This window comes from Pongo abelii, chromosome 11, assembly GCF_028885655.2.
Source record: "Pongo abelii isolate AG06213 chromosome 11, NHGRI_mPonAbe1-v2.0_pri, whole genome shotgun sequence".
Lineage (NCBI taxonomy): Eukaryota > Metazoa > Chordata > Mammalia > Primates > Hominidae > Pongo > Pongo abelii.
Genome location: NC_071996.2, coordinates 36,396,120 through 36,413,897, shown reverse-complemented (window position 1 = coordinate 36,413,897; position 17,778 = coordinate 36,396,120). Strand labels below are relative to the sequence as shown.

The 17,778-nt window shown below is 45.7% G+C and overlaps 2 protein-coding genes across 4 annotated transcripts in view; both read right to left on the bottom strand.

Annotated features, from left to right (window-relative positions):
* The window catches only part of MGAT5 (alpha-1,6-mannosylglycoprotein 6-beta-N-acetylglucosaminyltransferase), a 338,815-nt gene that overhangs the window by 320,039 nt on the left and 998 nt on the right, over window positions 1–17,778 (bottom strand). The window lies entirely within an intron of this gene.
* Window positions 1–17,778, bottom strand: part of LOC134759587 (uncharacterized) — a 32,438-nt gene extending 14,660 nt beyond the window's left edge. The window contains exon 1 of the mRNA XM_063712759.1: window positions 1–17,778. This exon is cut by the window's left edge and continues 14,660 nt beyond it. The gene's annotated coding sequence lies outside the window, so the exon portion shown is untranslated.

Genomic DNA, 17,778 nt, shown 5'->3' with positions numbered 1-17,778 from the left:
TCAAGTTGAAGACAGGACCTATATTTTCCACTTTCTACTGTGATATGGTCTATAAAATGGTAATGGGATCTATCCATGTCCAGCAGCTGCACAATTAATTCTGTCATCCATCTGACCAGAAGATGGCCCACACACGGGTACTTTAACTCCTACACTTTAGACCTTCTGGACTTTATTTATGCTCTCCACAAAGTAGGATTAAAATCAAAAATTCACCCCAAGCCAAACCTCTATGAAACAGTCCGAGTGAATGTGGTTCGGAGTGGGGGACAGGAGTGGTCAGAGATCCTACAGACTGAATCACTACCTCTTAGCGAGTAAATTTGATGAATTTCTTGCTTTCTCAAGCCAAAAAAAAAAAAAGGGCAATGATAGAAGAACAGCTTCTTAATAAAATTATGTTAGGTATCTCACTTTAAAAATTATGCCTAGGTCAGACTCACCTCTATAATCTCAGGACTTTGGGAGGCTGAGGTGGGAAGATCACTTGATCCCATGAGTTTGTGACCAGTGACCAGTGCCACTGCCCTCTAGCCTGGGCAACAGAGCAAGACTCTGTCTCAAAACAAAAAAAACAGGCCTAATTGTGCCAACAATCTTGAACACAAATCTGTAATATCAATCAGTGACTCAGAAAGCAACAGAACTTTGCTATTTCCATTTGCAAGAAAGAAAAGAAAGAAAGACGAGATGCTATCCCTTCATTGATAAACTTGTTAAATACAAATACCTTCTCTTTAAACAGTAAGAATATAATGTAATGTAACTGCCTCAATGATAAAACTGACCAATAACAAAACCCATAGAAAAATAAAGCAGAAAAAAAAATAGAGACTATTCTAGTCCAAGCTTCAGCTTAATATCTTTTTAAACAAAGAACGAAAAATTATTATTCCCATCATCTTTTAATATGGTTATCCGAGGGATTTGTGTTGAATACGAGAAATCCCTCCCCACTCTGACTTCTAAAGAAACAGGAAGGAAATGTTCAGCATTTTCATGCTCTAAATATAGCTACGAGAGGAAAGAGATGCCCATGGCAGCACAGCAATGACTTCTAGTCTGCAGCCCGACGAGGTGCAGTACAATAAGCTCTTCTGTGGACAGAGTCATTTCCTATCAAGAGAAGTTTCTAGAAAGAGAAAAGGGCTGACTCCACTCTCAGAAATCCAGGTACAGCAGCGGCAGAGCACCCTCTGGGCTGGACTCACTGAGTGGCAAGCGGGAAGCCAAGAGGAAGTGCATTCCTATGGCGCTACCTCCAAGCCAAGCCCCAATTCCTAGGGGATACCCCTCTCTCCAAAGCCATACGCCAACAGGAAAACACCCCTGGCAACCATGTGCACAACATATTTATTGGGCAGAGGGGTATTTCTTAGAGTGCTGTTGATGATATAACCTTAAAGCATACCAAGAGGAAAACGGGGTTAATGTGTATTTAGGGCATTTTCCTGCAGAATGTCTGTGGGTTTTCTCCACTTGAAAAATTGAAACTGAAGCTGAAATCAGACTTCTGTTTAGGATTCAGATAATTAGGACATTTGGCTTTAAATGAATCACATACCTTGTAGTGACAGATACTGCCTTGCTAGAGAAACGTTCTGACAAACTTGCCTCCTTGCATATGATAAAAGAGTGAGCCAAGAATAGAGCTCAATTCTTTGACCAGGTCTAAGATAAAAAGTTGGAGATAAGCCCACACCCACTCTACAAATGCAACTGACAGCCTTGGAGAAAGCCCAAGTCAGGAGGAGGTCACCTCTTGATGAAGAGGAGGGAAAGGGGAGCAGTGGGTGTGCAGGGTCTAGAACACACCACAATTCTACTGTACCCCTTGGCGAACTAGGGGCAGCCTATGGACCCCTTTCTCAGAAAGATTTTTTTAACGCATAAAATAAAATACACAGGACTGCAAAGGAAATCAATTATATTGAAATACAGTTACCAAAATATTTTTTATATTTATTTATTTATTTTATTTATTCATGTATTTTGAGACAGAGTCTCACCCTGTCGCCCAGGCTGGAGCGCAGTGGCACGATCTCAGCTCACTGCAACCTTTGCCTCTGGGGTTCAAGTGATTCTCCTGCCTCAGCCACCCTAGTAGCTGGGATTACAGGCACCCGCCACCATGCTCAGCTAATTTTTTATTTTTGGTAGAGACAGGATTTTGCCATGTTGGCCATGCTGGTCTCAACCTCCTGGCCTCAAGTGGTCCGCCCGCCTCGGCCTCCCAAAGTGCTGGTATTACAGGCATGAGCCACCGCGTCTGGCCCCCAAATTTTTTTTTTTAATTGTGATAAGGCAATACCTGCAGCTTGTATCTTAACACATTAAATAACACTATCTAGCAACAGGTGCAACAACCACCATAATTTCAAAGTGGTGATGAATACTGATATTTCAACACACCTGTTAATCATCTCTAATGTGACATGAAAATATTAGATTTCTATTGGTGACAAAGTCACAAACAGCACTAATACTACTGTGACTTATGCCCAACCTTCCAAAGTGAAAGAATTGCCAAATTTTGTCTAGAAGTTAGTGAAAATGAAAGTGTAATATTTTCCCATGCAAGTTCACAGGTCTCCCCGAAACCTTGTGCAGTTATGAAACTCAGGTGACAACCTAATTTTGCCTTCCATTCCTGCAGTTTTTCCAGAATAATGCAGAGACCTACATGGGAGCCACGGCCCAGCAAGAGCCAAAAACTACCTGTATGCATGGGAGGGTGGAGGTTGTACAACAAGGACAGTCCACCACCCATGGGTGTGGCTCGGGGAGGAGCACTATGGGACCAATATCTCTATTTCTGCTATACCCCATACATGGGCCAAGGTTTTTTGTTTTTTTTTTTTTTTTGAGACGGAGTCTCACTCTGTTGCCAGGCTGGAGTGCAGTGGCGCGATCCCGGCTCACTGCAACCTCTACCTCCCGGGTTCAAGCAATTCTCCTGCCTCTGCCTCCCAAGTAGCTGGGACTACAGGCACGTACCACCATGCCCAGCTAATTTTTGTATTTTTAGTAGAGATGGGGTTTCACCATGTTGGCCAGGATGGTCTCGATCTCTTGACCTCGTGATCCGCCCGCCTCTGCCTCCCAAAGCGCTGGGATTACAGGCGTGAGCCACCACACCAGGCAGGTTTGCTTTTTTTTAAAATGCTTCACATTAAAAGTATTAATTCAGCTGAATCATTGGGCTAGAGAAAAAACATTACTTTACAATTCATTTCCCCTAGTGCAGTGTTCTAAACCCTATCAGCCCCAAAGCCCCTGGGGCTTACAGTGAGCTTATAACACTCTTTACTATCTGAACCAAATGCTCAGATAACCTACCTAAACACAATTTCAAACATATACATTTAATGTCCTAAGATTGACAGAAAAGACAATAAAGGAAAGTAATTTATGACAAATCTAATGTATTTCAATATGCAATTAGCTGGGCCAGACCACTCTAAAAGACATAATGGAGCCATTAGATGCCTTCATTTTAATGTGAAATTTTTAAAATGTGTCATGTCAGCTACAAAGATGGACTAACACAGGTGATGTGCTAATTCTACAGGTAACATGAGTTTCCAAAATGGTAAATTTCCTAACAAAAGAAAGCACAATCTTTCTTCATTAACTGGAAACGTTGATGTTTACTTAAAATGTGCAACAATTATTTGCTTATACCTAAGTTAGGTCTAGGTTCAGATTTTGCTTGTCCATGATTGTCTAGTGGGTAACAGGAAACATTTTGTGATACACAACTGCGCTACCCATTACAGATGTTTAGCATCCCTGGTCCCCATCCAATAAATGCTAGTGGCTCTCTTCAATCACTGACAATCAAAATTGCCCCCCCAAATTGTTGAAATGCCCCCAATAACGTTGTAGGGCCTGGGACTAGACCAGAGTCCTCTCTCCAGGTGCCACACCCTGCCCACTCCTGGGTGATCTCAAGCTGGGCACTGAGGGAAAACCAGAACGGGCATTACAAAAGAAAGATCAGCCTTATTGTGTGGCTTACACCCTGTAACAAATCCCCTTACCCAGAGTTCTGCCCTTGGGACAAGAAAAGCAGAATACGCAGGGAGGAGAATTAAGCAGCCAGACACCTGGAAGCAGAAAGGAGAGCAACAAGGATTTCTGGGGTTCCTAGAGCCTCGATCCCAGGCTGCAGGGGGCTCCTGGACCCTATCCCTGTGTTCCTAATATGAGTTCTCTCCTTCCACTGAAGCAAGGTCTGGCAGGTTTCTGTTGCTAGCACCCAGAAGAATCTTTATTAATTAAAGGCATCCAACCACCTGGAAGGACAGCCATCCATCTGAACAAACGGCAGCAGCTAACACCAAAAACGCTTAGGAGTGAAACCATCCCCACAGGGTTAAGAATTGCATGCCAGGTTCTGGACTGAAATATGGTTACAATGAAGCACTAGTCAGGCTGCACCTTGGCCCGCTTTCCTGTTGCTAAAAGTCACATAGCACTAGATAGTGGCCATTTGCATCCCCATTTTTCCTATGAGTAGGATTTCTGATATTGAGGTCATTAAGACAGTTTAGGAATTGATTTGCAACCCCATTGTTCCTATAGACAGGATCTCTGACAGTAGTATCATAAGGCCTTTTTTTTAAAGGATGGGTTAAAATGTTCTCAGACCCTGAATGCCAACAACCAGTTTGAAGACCCCCACAGAGGAACGGATCAGCATGAGAATGCAGGTGGTTCACGTCCCTGCCCCATGTTCACCCTGCACTTTTCGACCAATCAACAACCTCCAAGCTTGCCCCTTTCCAAAACCCTTAAAAACTCTAACCCAAACTCCTCAGAGAGATGGATTTGAGGTTTCCTCCCCTCTCCTCATTCAGTGGCCCTTTGATTAAACCTTTCTCTGCTGCAACCCAGTTTCTCTACGTATTGACTTGCTGTGTGCAATCAATCTATTAAGATCACAGGATAACCTATTCTAATGTCAATAAATGGACCTTATTTGGGGGATGTTTCTCAGATTTTACCTAAGCTCTTCATGCTGTAGTTTAAGCTCATTTATTTTGATTCCATTCTCACTGACAATAAATAAATGGGCCAGGGACCATCCGTCACCTGAGATTCTACAAAGACATATCCACATCCCTCTGAAGTTCTTCTGCCTCAGCTCTTTCTCATCAATCCCATGAGGCACACAACATAAATAACAATGTTGTCCTTTCTTGACAGGCTTGGAAAAATGAAGGTATTGGAGAAATTTGGCCTTTAAGGAGCCAATTAAATCTGAGTTTTAAAAAAATTCCAAAGTCTTTTCAACCACAGAAGTCCATGATTTAATGTCTCTAAATTTTATTCTGCTCAGATATAATACCACCCTAATTCAGAAATGTGGCAATAAGGCCCAGCTGCCAGAAAGGTGTTGTAAGAGAAGCTAGGATCACTGTGTCTTTGCCTTTCCCACTAATAGACTCCATTATATCACCAAAAAAGGCACTGCTGGGATCTAATGAATAAATAACTAGCACTTGAATGGAATTTGTGTCCATTTTAATTCCAGTTAGTTTCCACTAGAAAGCCTTATTTAAAAATAAATTAAGAAGGGGGGGGCATAACACTATTTATAATGAAACAATTTAGAAATGATTGAAAAGTTTCCTATATAAGCCAATCGGGTGCAATGTTAGATGGCAAGGACCTAATTGTTGATTCCAAGGAAACAGAGAAGAGTGAGTTTTCACATCTGCCAGATGTGTTCACTATCATTTCTACAAGGGTATGAGGAGACCGAAGGGTCACTCGAACAGGGTCTTCCAAACAGAAGGTCACAACTAACTGATGGGTTATGAAATCTATTCAGTGCAAAGGTCAGAAAACTTTTTCTTCTCGGGCCAGAGAGTAAATACTTGAGGCTTTGCAGGCCAGATCATCTATATCAGTCACAACCACTGGCCTCTGCCATTGTAGTGTGAAAGTAGCCATAAACAACAGAAGAACAAATGGGATTGGGTATGTGCCAATAAAACTTTATTTACAAAATAGGCAGCCAGTCACCTGTCGCCTGACCTCTGACCAGAATTTTTTAAGACAATGAAATAGAACAAAATAGAAAACACCAGAGGCCACGATAAAGGTTAAGTACTTTTTATGAAACTTTTCTTGCTGTTATCTACTTACATATGTGAGTTCTCATTCAGCATGTATTTCTTACTCCAGGTTGCGGTCAAAAACCACCATATTAGAAGACAAACAGTTTCAGAAAGGAAAACTAGTCTGTTTCTGAGTGCAATTGGTAAAAATATAAAGGATTTTAATGGTTTTTAAAAAGGGAAAAAGGGGCAGATATAATGGACAAGTTCTTGAACCTAAGTACAATCTTAAAAGAATATTAATTAGTTACAAGTAACTAACAAAAGGATTTTTAAAAGGACACTAAAATTACTTTCTACACTATTCAAACATCTGATATGAGCCGTGCATCAGTTAACCACTGCTCTACAGCAAACTTCCCCCAAACTCAGTGGCTTACAACAACCACGGATGATTTACACATCTCTACAAGTCAGCCAGTAGGTGATTCAGGTGACCGTGGCCGACCTAGACCTGCTCAGGAGACAGCACACAGCGGACAGGTCAGACAGCATTGGCCGATCTAGGATGGAATCGGCAAGCACAAACCTGGCCCCCTCCACTGGGCTAGCCTGGGCACGATCTCATGGAGGTGGCGGGGTCTGAATGTGCAAGCCCAGTCGTGTAAAAGGCAATCAGAAACAGTCGCTTTTTACAACTGTTTATATACAGCATGTGCTAACATCCCACTGGCCAAAGCAAGTCACATAGCCAAAAGGGGGCGGGGGACCAGGGTGGGGGAAGAAGGAAGGAGGAAGAGAACCTGCAAAGTTATAGGGCAAAGAGTGTAGATAGTGGATACAGGGAGTTCAGGGAGGCCATTAACAGAGGCCGATAGTAAAAAAAAAAAAAAAAATCAATCTAGCACAGGCAAATATTTATCGTTTATCATCATCACCCTGGCAGAAGCAGAGAGGTTTTACATTATTTTAACGTTTTCCATTACCATTTCTCACTGTGTTTTTGCCTTATCGCTTGTAAGGCAGAAAAGCAGAGTGGAAAAAATGCCAATTTTGGGAATTCAGCCTTTTGTACCCTGGCTCTGCCACTTCTGGCTGTGTGACCCTGGGCAAGTTTCCTTTGCACCTCAGTTTCCCCACTGTAATAGCAATGTGTCCGGAATTGGTGAGTTCTTGGTCTCACTGACTTCAAGAATGAAGCCGTGGACCCTCGTGGTGTGATGGTTCTTAAAGGCAGCGTGAGCCAAGTTTGTTCCTTCTGATGTTCAGACGTTCGGAGTTTCTTCGTTCTGGTGAGTATGTGATCTTGCTGGCCTCGGGAGTGAAGCTGCAGACCTTCCCAGTGAGTGTTACAGCTCATAAAGGCAGTGTGGACCCAAAGAGTGACCAGCAGCAAAATTTATTGCAAAGAGCAAAAGAACAAAGCCTCCAGACTATGGAAGGGGACCCCAGGGGGTTGCCACTGCCAGCTCAGGCAGCCTGCTTTTATTCCCTTATCTGGCCTCGCCCACATCCTGCTGATTGGCCCATTTTACAGAGAGCTGATTGGTCCATTTTGACAGAGTGCTGATTGGTGCATTTACAATCCTTTAGCTAGACACAAAATCCAAGTCCCCACTAGATTAGCTAGACACAGAGCACTGATTGGTGCGTTTACAAACCTTGAGTTAGACACAGAGTGCTGATTGGTGCATTTTTACAATCTTTTAGCTAGACACAAAAGTTCTCCAAGTCTCCACTAGATTAGCTAGACACAGAGCACTGATTGGTGCATTTACAAATCTTGAGCTAGACAGAGGGTGCTGATTGGTGCATTTACAAACCTTTAGCTAGACATAAAAGTTCTCCGAGTCCCCACTAGATTAGCTAGACACAGAGTATTGATTGGTGCATTTACGAACCTTTAGAGCTAGACAGAGTGCTGATTGGCGCATTTACAATCCTCTAGCTAGTCATAAAAGTTCTCCAAGTACCCACCAGATCAGCTAGATACAAAGTGCTGAATGGTGCATCCACAAACCCTGAGCTAGACACAGGGTGCTGATTGGTGCATTTACAATCCTCTAGCTAGACATAAAAATTCTCCAAGTACCCACCAGATCAGCTAGATACAAAGTGCTGATTGGTGCATCCACAAACCGGGAGCTAGACACAGAGTGCTGATTAGTGCATACACAATCCTCCAGCTAGACATAAAAGTTCTCCGAGTCCTCACTTGACTCAGGAGCCCAGCTGGCTTCACCTAGTGGATCCGTGCCAGGGCTGCAGGCGGAGCTGCCCACTAGTCCCGTGCGCCGCGCCTGCACTCCTCAGCCCTTGGGCGGTCGATGGGACCGGGTGCAGCAGAGCAGGGGGTGGTGCCCCTGGGGGAGGCTCGGGCTACTGGGGAGGCTCAGGCCACTCGGGAGCCCACTGCCGGGGGTGGGGGGGTCTCTGGCATGGTGGGCTGCAGGTCCCCAGCCCTGCCCCGCGGGAAGATGGCTGAGGCCAGGCGAGAATTCCAGCGCGGTGCGGACAGGCCGGCAGTGCTGGGGGACCCGGCGCTCCTCCGCAGCTGCTGGCACGGGTGCTAAGCCCCTCACTGCTCCAGCCGGGCGCTCCAAGTGCCGGGCCGCGGAGCCCACGCCCACCTGGAGCTTGTGCTGGCCTGCGAGCGCTGCAGCCCTGTTTCCCGCCCGCGCCTCTCCCTCCACACCTCCCCACAAGCAGAGAGAGCCGGCTGCGGTCTCAGCCAGCCCAGAGAGGGGCTCCCACAGTGCAGCGGCGGGCTGAAGGGCTCCTCAAGCGTGGTCAGAGCCAACGCCTAGGCCGAGGAGGTGCCGAGAGCCAGCGAGGGCTGCTAGAACATTGTCACCTCTCAGTAGGACGGCTCACAATTACATAAGCCAGAGCAAGTAAAAGTACTCAGCTCAACATCTGGCCTTAGCAGACCTCAAACCTTATTTAAATACCAATGTTCTGGCAAATAGTTGATTTGAATATGTTCAAAGGGGAGAAGAACAGATCCTGTAACAGTAAACCTTCTTTGCAAAGAGAAATAGTTCCTTTACATAAAGAGCAAAGAACCAGTTCCTTATTTGGAGTTTTGAGGACTGTGGTAGGCAGAAAAGGGGCCCCCAAAGATGTTCATCATATACTAATCCCCAGAACTTGTGCTTATGTTGCCTTACAGGGAGATGGCATTATATCAAGGACCTGTAGATGGGAGATTACGCTGCATTACCCTGCTTGGTCTAATCTAATCACATCAATCCTGAAAAGCAGAGAATCTTTCCCAGCTTGGTGAGAGTATCAGTGTGATGGCAGAGAGACAAGGACTCGGCTGGACATTGCCGGCATTGAAACTGGAGAAGGGGGCATGAGCCTAGGAACATGGGCAGCCTCTAGAAGCTAGAAAAGGCAAGGAGACCGATTCTCCCTTCAAGCCTCCAGAAAGGAATAGAAACCTTGATCTCGGCCAGTGAGACCCATAAGGGACCTCGGACCTACAGAATTCAAAGAGAATAAATGTGTGTGGCTTTAGCTGCTAAGTTTGTGGCTGTTACAGCAGCAATAGAAGTAATCTTGTAGTATTTCTGCTAGAGACTGACAATGAGCAAATAGAACAGTCACACTTGAAACCACTGAACTAGGAGGAAGAAACTCGGAAACTTAAGAGTATTAACCAGACATGGCCTCAAAAAATGGAAAGCTCTCTGGACACGGTGGCTCACAGCTGTAATCACAGCATTTTGAGAGACTCAGGCCGTAGGATCGCTTGAGGCCAGGACTTCGAGACCAGCCTGGGCAACATAGTAAGACTCGTGTCTCTCCAAAAAATAAAATTTTTGAAAAAAATTTAGCCAGGCGTGGTGGCACATGCCTGTAGCCCTAGCTACTCAAGAAGCTGAGGCAAGAGAATCACTTCAGCCTAGGAGTTGGAGGTTACAGTGAGCTATGATTGCACCACTGCACTCTAGCCTGGGTGACAGAGAAAGACCCTGTCTCTAAAAAAAAAAGAACAAATAAAACTTGAAAGTTGTATTTGATTCTGCTTACAGAAATAGAGAACAGACACTATTATAGAATAAGCAACTCATTATCATGAAAAACACTTTACAGGAAGAACAATAAAATCTTAATACACAGTATCACCAAGGATCCCCTACCTATACTACTTAACAAGCTGGTACTAGGGGAAAGGCCATAGTAACAAAATCCTTTCACAGAAACTTTCTGCAGACTTCCTTTAACTGATGGCTACTCCAAACCTGCAGCTCTCTGATCACTCCCTTTCTTTTTTTTCTCTCTCTCTCTTTCTTTTCTTTCATTCTCTCCTCTTTCTCTCTTTCTTTCTTTCTTTTTTTTTTCTTTGTAGAGGCAGGAGTCTTGCTTTGTTGCTCAGGCTGGTCTCAAACTCCTGGGATCAAGCGATCCTCCCATCTCAGCCTCTGAGAGTGCTGGGATTACAGGCATGAGCCACTGCACCCAGCCTCCACTTTTTCTTAAGATAACATTGACAATAAGGTAATAAGCCCTAGTGGTGTGTGGACACACACACACTCACATTCAGAGTCCCAATTTGTTGACCTGCATGAGACCATAAACTGTGCTAAGAGGAAAAAAAAAATGTCCACAGAAAGACTGATTTTAAAAGATGAACTCCAAAAGAGCATAATGACCAAACGGAAGCTCAAAATCAGGAACACACCTAGGAATCTTTTTAAGGATAGACTAAAGAAACTAAAGTAGCTGAGAGTGCAGAACGCAGCCACGCAGGCACACTAGTAGAACCCTCCAAGTGTAGGAGAGGCTAAGTGATGCATCGCTTTTCAGATGAGAAATCAGAATCACTAAGCACAGAATCGGCCCACATGAAGACAGCCAGCTAAGTGCAGAAGCCTCACCTGCCACGGTCGGAGTTCACTCACGATGCCATGCTGCCTGGACAGCTCATCTCATAACTCCAGCACGCCAGGCCTGGAGCTTCCAGCCTGCACCCATGAGAGCTCCATGACACTCCTTTCTTTATTGGAGCTACATGTTTCTTTTTTTGTTTTGGGGGGGTTTATTTGGAACAAGCCTAGGGGGGGAAAAAAAACCTTTCCCTTGAAGGAGCTCACTAGACGTAAGAATTGTGAAGGAGGAATGGTGAACCTGTAAAAGTTGATCGTATTTACCCAGGAGAATTACATTTGTGTGTAATGTACAGTGAAGACTGCCCAATAACAATGTCATCTTTAAACCTGCCAAGCATAATAGCTAAAAATCAAATGAAGGAAGAATGTAACATTCTTAGTCACAGAGACTAGAACTTTTTTACAGAGGGAAGCCAATCAAGATGAACAGAGGGGCTTGAAGCCGTGTTTGCAAAGGTCTTACACAGGACTGGGGACACCGCATGATGAAGATTACTGGGGGAAGGGAATAGAGGGAAACTCCTCTTCCCTGCCATATCCTCACCGGGTGGGGCCTCTAACCCTAGATGCTCTAAAAAATTACAGGAAAGGGGAGGAAGGAAGTATACCAAACAGAAATACTAAGAAAGGTGCCAAAGGAAAACAGAAATCACACACACCATGAGGCAGAGACGGTGCTTTCTCTTTGCATCCAAGAAAGAATCGGTCATTTAGAAAACTCCTCACCAGTATGGATGCTTGTAAATAACAAACTGGAGGTGAAAATAACAGATGGTTTAAAAAAAAAAAAAAAAAAAAAGCAGCTGCAAGAAGACTGATACCAAACTCCCTTATGTTGAAAGGTAGTAGTTACACACTGAACGTGTAGACAGAATTTGGCCCTGCTTGTGGCAGTGTGTAAACACCCAGCCACGTCCCCAGGGCACTGTGCGAGGAACCACAGAAGGCTATGAGCCTGGTCATCTTCTCTACTCTTTGAATCTCAATGAATCTCAATTTCCCAAGGGAAAAAATAGCTTCACTAAAGGAAAGCAGGTTATTTCAGGGCTGAAAGTAAGGACCAAGGTTTTTTATTTCTAAACATACAAAGATAAACATCCCCAAAGAGAGAGTAACAATAAAGGGCTGATTCTTCTTAGTTAAGCTTTTCAGCTGTCTGCTAAAGAGAGTCTACTGGCCAGGGCAAAAACAACCTGAATGTGTTCTCAACCTTCTTTTTAATTTAATAAGGGAATTTCATTTAACTTATGTTACAACTCTTTTGCCACATGTGTAGAATTAAGCAACATTAGGAACTGAACAGATCTTTGGAGCGCATTCAATCCCCTCTTACTTCTCAACCTAACAACTGAGGCCCAAAGTGGTCACATGGGCTGAATTAGTATGTTCATCTACATTTCCCTTTATCACTGAACTTAACTCTTCTGGGTGTGCATTGACTAGGCTTAGACTTTAAAATCCTTGAGTAGCCAGTGACTATTTATTTGGCAGAAGCATTCCGAATCAGGAACAGGTAAGGGCAGGAAAGGCAACGGGTGCTCACTGCTATGTCCAATGGGAAGATTCCACAAAGTATGGCGATCTCGGGTTCAAAAAAGCATTTTGTGTGGCCTCTGCTCTCTTTCTAGGATTCCGCAGACACTGCGGGAATGTCTTCACAGGCACCGTTTATTGGAAATGTTAAGGAATAGTCCTGATACCTCTTCCAGGTCACTCCTCACCTACCCCATGCTCCTAAAGAAAGGAAATCAATGCTGAGAAGAGCCAGGAGCCCTAAAACACAGAGAATTAATAAGAGTGAAATGTAAAATCCAGCCCAGACTGGATTCCTATCATGTCAAACTTAAAAGGTGACATGAGAAAGGGAACCCCTCATTCCAAAGGACATATGTCACTTAGATTCTCCCAGCTGGGGATGGTAGGAGGGAACGGGGCCACACCAACCTGCTCCCTACCACATTCCAAGGTGAAGCTGGGTGTGAGCACACAGTGGGCTCCAGGGAGGAACAGATGCCCAGTGGCCATCAATTCTCTTCCTGTATCATTGCTATAAACAAAGCAGGCAGGCACTCGTTATCAACTGTTACCAACTGTTCCTGTGGGACCACAGATAAGATGTGAGGTCCAGCTTTGCCACTGCTGCCTGCTGGTGAGACTTTGAGAAAGTCTCTCCACCTCTCTCCACCTCGGTGACCTCAGCTAGAAAGAGGAGGGCCCTCCCTGCAGTGCCCCTGGGTATCTGTGAAGCCCTCTCGGCTTCGGTTGGAAAGAAGGTGCTGGCTAGTACAGGGCATACTCATCAGCCTTAACCACTACTCACAGCCCAACCCACACTGGCTCTGGACCTAGACCACCTGGCTTCAAATCCTTGCTCTGCCACTGAGTAGCTGTTTGTAACCTTAGCTAGATTTCCTGACCTCATGATGTTATGGTCTCTCCATGTATAAACTGGGAATAACAACAGAATCTACCTCATTGTTGAGTGAAATACCTGTAGGACAAAAGAAGCATTTGCAGTAATGCCAGTCGGAGAAGGTGGATTTTTTTCATCGCCATCATTCCTATTTTCTTGTCCACCCTTTCTTGATGTTTCTCCACCAAGACATATAATAAAATCTCTACGGTGATCACCAACATAACACACTCCCATGAGGGGACCCAGACACAGAAAAGACCCAAAACGAATAGAGTGGAAGGCTTTTCTGTGTAGGATACTTATAATAATAATTTTTAAAAAACATTTTACCAGCATGACAGGACTTATAAGCAGTCTATGCACCGAACTACAACATTAAAGCATGAAGTTCAAACAGGAGTGGGTGGGTAGCACATGTTCCCTCAAGGGCCAGCCACAAAAATCACAAAGGGATGCAAATAAGTGAGGCTGTTATTATTCTAGGGATAACCTTGAAGTGCTGACATTTTAAAAAGTAAACCTATTGCAAACACCAGTAGTTAACTCTTACTAGTAACAGAAGTACTTGGGTGTAACTCACTCCTGAGTTCACTTCGTCAGGAAATAGAGTGGAGAAATATTCCTTAGCCATTGCAGGGAGCCGCCCGAGCAAGGGTCAACGTCCAGCAGGCATTAATGCCAGCCTGGCAGTAAAGGTGACAAAGAGACAGTGCTAGTTTACAAGACAAACTGCTCCCACCAAACCCAGCCACAATAGCTTATAACCTTTGCCTGTCCTGATTTTTAAGACTGGGCAGAGTCCCGAGAGGAAAGCCCTGTTCCCATTCCAGAAGATTGTGTGTTTAGACAAGAGAACTGTGGGATTTTGAACAAATCAAGTGATTCCTCCAACCCCTCCCATGCACACACATAGCACTGCAGATATGACAAAGTCAGGGAAGGATGCACTTAATTGTGGCAATGAAAAAAATAAATACAACAGTCCAAATGGGCAAACACACAGCTCGAGTCCAAACTCCTCTAGTTGAGAATGTGGTTACAGTGCTAAGGCTCCTGGGACCCACCTTGGCAGCTTTCCAAGAGCTATTAGTTTGTATTAACACACAGTAAGAGAAGGTCTGATAAATTAAAAGTGAGATAATTTAGGAGGACATCTTTATACCCAGCACCAGCCCAGTGCACAGCACATGGCAGATGCTGGATAAATGCTCATCAGCAGCCAGCATCAGTCACAACTGTGGATGTTGACATAGGATATAAAACAGTATAGGGATATGGCTTAGATTAGAGACTTTAAGGGTTGGAGAGATCGTTACCTAATTTCAAAGAGAAATTTGAAAGTGTAGCCATCTTCTGGCTACTAAGAGTGATTCCATACTTCAAAGCAATTATTAACTTTAAAGGCAGCCTGGTAAAACTTGCACTGACAAGTCCCAAATGCTTATTTATTTCTCACCCTATCTTCTCAATTGTCACCCAGATAGCAATCTCCCCGTATAAAATTATTTCCTCCCTTTTCTCAAGTATCATCTGGATTATAGTAATCAAAACTACCCATAAACCTGTTCACCTGACACCAGGACCCTTCCCCAAATTTTGAAACTCACCATAGGAAACCCCCAAAGACAAAGCTAACAGCACACACTTTCCTGAGGCCTGTTATAACAGCATCAACACAGAATGCCACCCCCAACCCCTCCTCCTCCATGCCTCCTAGGGCCAGGAGCCCATGACACACAAGGAGGAAGGAAGACAATGGGTCCCTATTGCGCTTAAAGCCTCTTGAGAAAGAGCAGAGCAGTCACCTGTCTGTATGACCCAGGGAAGGAGGGGACATAAACTTTCCAACCCAGATCTTACAGATGACTGCTCTTTGCAGTTTTCTACACATCTCTGCAGGGTACACTAGTCACTGCCTGTCCCCTGCCAAAATTAATCCAGGGATGTCTCTGTAGTGACTTAGATCCTGAGACACATGGAACATTAGGGAAAAGTTGTCTCAAATGTCAGAGTTACAACTAGAATGGTTCCTGGGAACTCATACTTCCAAAGGCCTCCCCGTCAGCTAGGGTAAAAGGGGAGTCTAGCATTTCAATGCTTTTGGAGGACAGCTGGGCAGAAGGTGGGTTGGTTATTTTAAAACAAACAAAAAAAAATTGAATGGGATGAGAGATTATGTGAATTCCTGTGATCTCTTGAGGTCCCTTCCAGCTTCCAGATTCTACCAAAGAACATGTCATTTGCATGTACATATGCACACACCTCTTTATAAAAATGTATACAGATGTGGGCATATATATAAATGAGTACTATATTCACACTTCCAAACATAAAGCACTTGAAGTGCACACTGCTGAGGAGATCCAAAAGCCCATGAGCTGCTCTGCAGCAGCAGTTGGAGCATACGGTTGCCACTGGCAGAACTGGGCAGAGCCCTCCACCCCTCCTGCCATTGCAGTACACCTTAAAACCAACTGGTGGCTGCTTGTGCAGGTGCAAACCCTGCAAAGCTCCAAACTAGGACTGCAGATTCCTTTCTCCTAATGACTCCAGTCACGAGTGTCCCAGAGTGAGGAAGGCAGGCTGAAATAAAGGAGGAGATGAAAGAAAAAGCCCAAACCCTATACCCAGGCAGAGCCACCCCAGCAGAGGCAGATGCCAGACAGAGGAACTTCCTTCTCCTCTTCTCCCAGCCCCTACAAAGGGTGAAACAGTCACGCTCTTGCCCCTCCTCCATCACCTTGCTTTTCAGGGCCTCTCCACATAAGGCTGACAACATGGGCATTTAAATGAGCATTTAAAAGCAGAGTGATGGAGGAGGACAAGAGGAAAAAACTAAACTGGAAAAAACTAAAAAGCTCTCTAGAAAGGAGAGCTTTGCGCTAGGCCGGGCACGGTGGGTCACGCCTGTAATCCCAGCACTTTGGGAAGCTGAGGCGGGTGGAACACCGGAGGTCAGGAGTTCGCGATCAGCCTGGCCAATAAGGTGAAACCTCATCTCTACTAAAAATGAAAAATTAGCCGGGTGTGGTGACAGGCGCCTGTAATCCCAGCTACTTGAGAGGCTGAGGCAGGAGAATCTCTTGAACCCGGGAAGCTGAGGTTGCAGTAAAGAGATCGCGCCATTGCACTCCAGCCTGGGCAACAAGAGAAAAACTCCATCTTTAAAAAACAAAAAAAAAAAAAAAAAAAAAAAGACAGGAGAGCTTTGCTCTAATCTTTACTGCCAAATAAATCTGAGGATGCCCATCTCAGCCCTGAACAATAGCAACAAAAATAATTTATAGGAAAGCAGTGAGGACGGGGGGAGGGGGGTGAAAATTCATTCACCACAGATCTCAGATGCTTTGCCCTTCATGAAAAACTGTTCAGTGATTTTCTCGGAACAGACAAGGGAGTTCTGATGCAGCCACAAGGCTTAGGATGTGCAAGACACAAAGATTAACACTGGGGAGTCTCTTGGAGTAAAAACCAAGTTGATCAGGTCCTGACAATAAACTGGGGGTGGGGGTCAGTTCAACGACCTAGCTTCCCACTCGCATCTCCTTAGAATGAGATGCTACCTCTAACACTTTGGTCTGGGTGTATTTACAAGTGCGATGTTGCCATCCACCCGAACCCCACACACAACTGAGTTTGCCCCTTCCCAACTTCACAGACCCAGAAGTACTCATCTGCCCTAACTGGGCCGCCAGAGCCAGGTGCAGATAGCGGCGGCCGCCCGGGGCCGGGACCGGCAGTCGGTCCCAGGAGGGCCGGGCCCTAGACCGAATCCATCCACATCGCCCGGTTCCCGCAGCCCTGAGAAGCCAAGCACCCCCTCTGTGCTCCAAACGCCTCTGGACAATGCAAGCGCCACCCCCTTCCCTCTTCGGCTCTTCCGCGCGGCGGCTACAAAACCGCGGCTTTGTGTGTGACAGCAAGTGTATACGCGAGCGTCCCTGGGCTCACACACCCCCTTGCACCCCGCCTGCTCGCCGCGCCAGGTCCAGGCACCAAGCGGGCGCACCGCGCGCGAGTCCACCAGGCTGAGAGCCGCGCTCCAGGCCTCTGGCCACCCCGCCACGGGGAGCAGGGGCTAACACCCACGCCTCCAATCCCGGCTGCGAGGGCAGCCGGGGAGAGCAGTGCGCGTAGCTCAACTGAGGCGAGGCAGGGGCCAGGGGCGCGAAAGAGCCACAGGCGAGAGCGGCGCCCACGACTCTCTAGCCCCGCCGCCCCCAACTTTGCGAGCCGAGGGCCCGGAGTCGGCCGGGAGGGGGCCGGGGCGGCTCACGACTCGGCAGGAAGTTCCCAGGGCCGCACTGAGCATGCTCTCGGGGAGTGTGTGCGCGGGTGTGGGCTCTGCGCTCCCTGCAGCCTCCCAGACCCCGCAGCAGCGCTGAGCGCGCCGGCG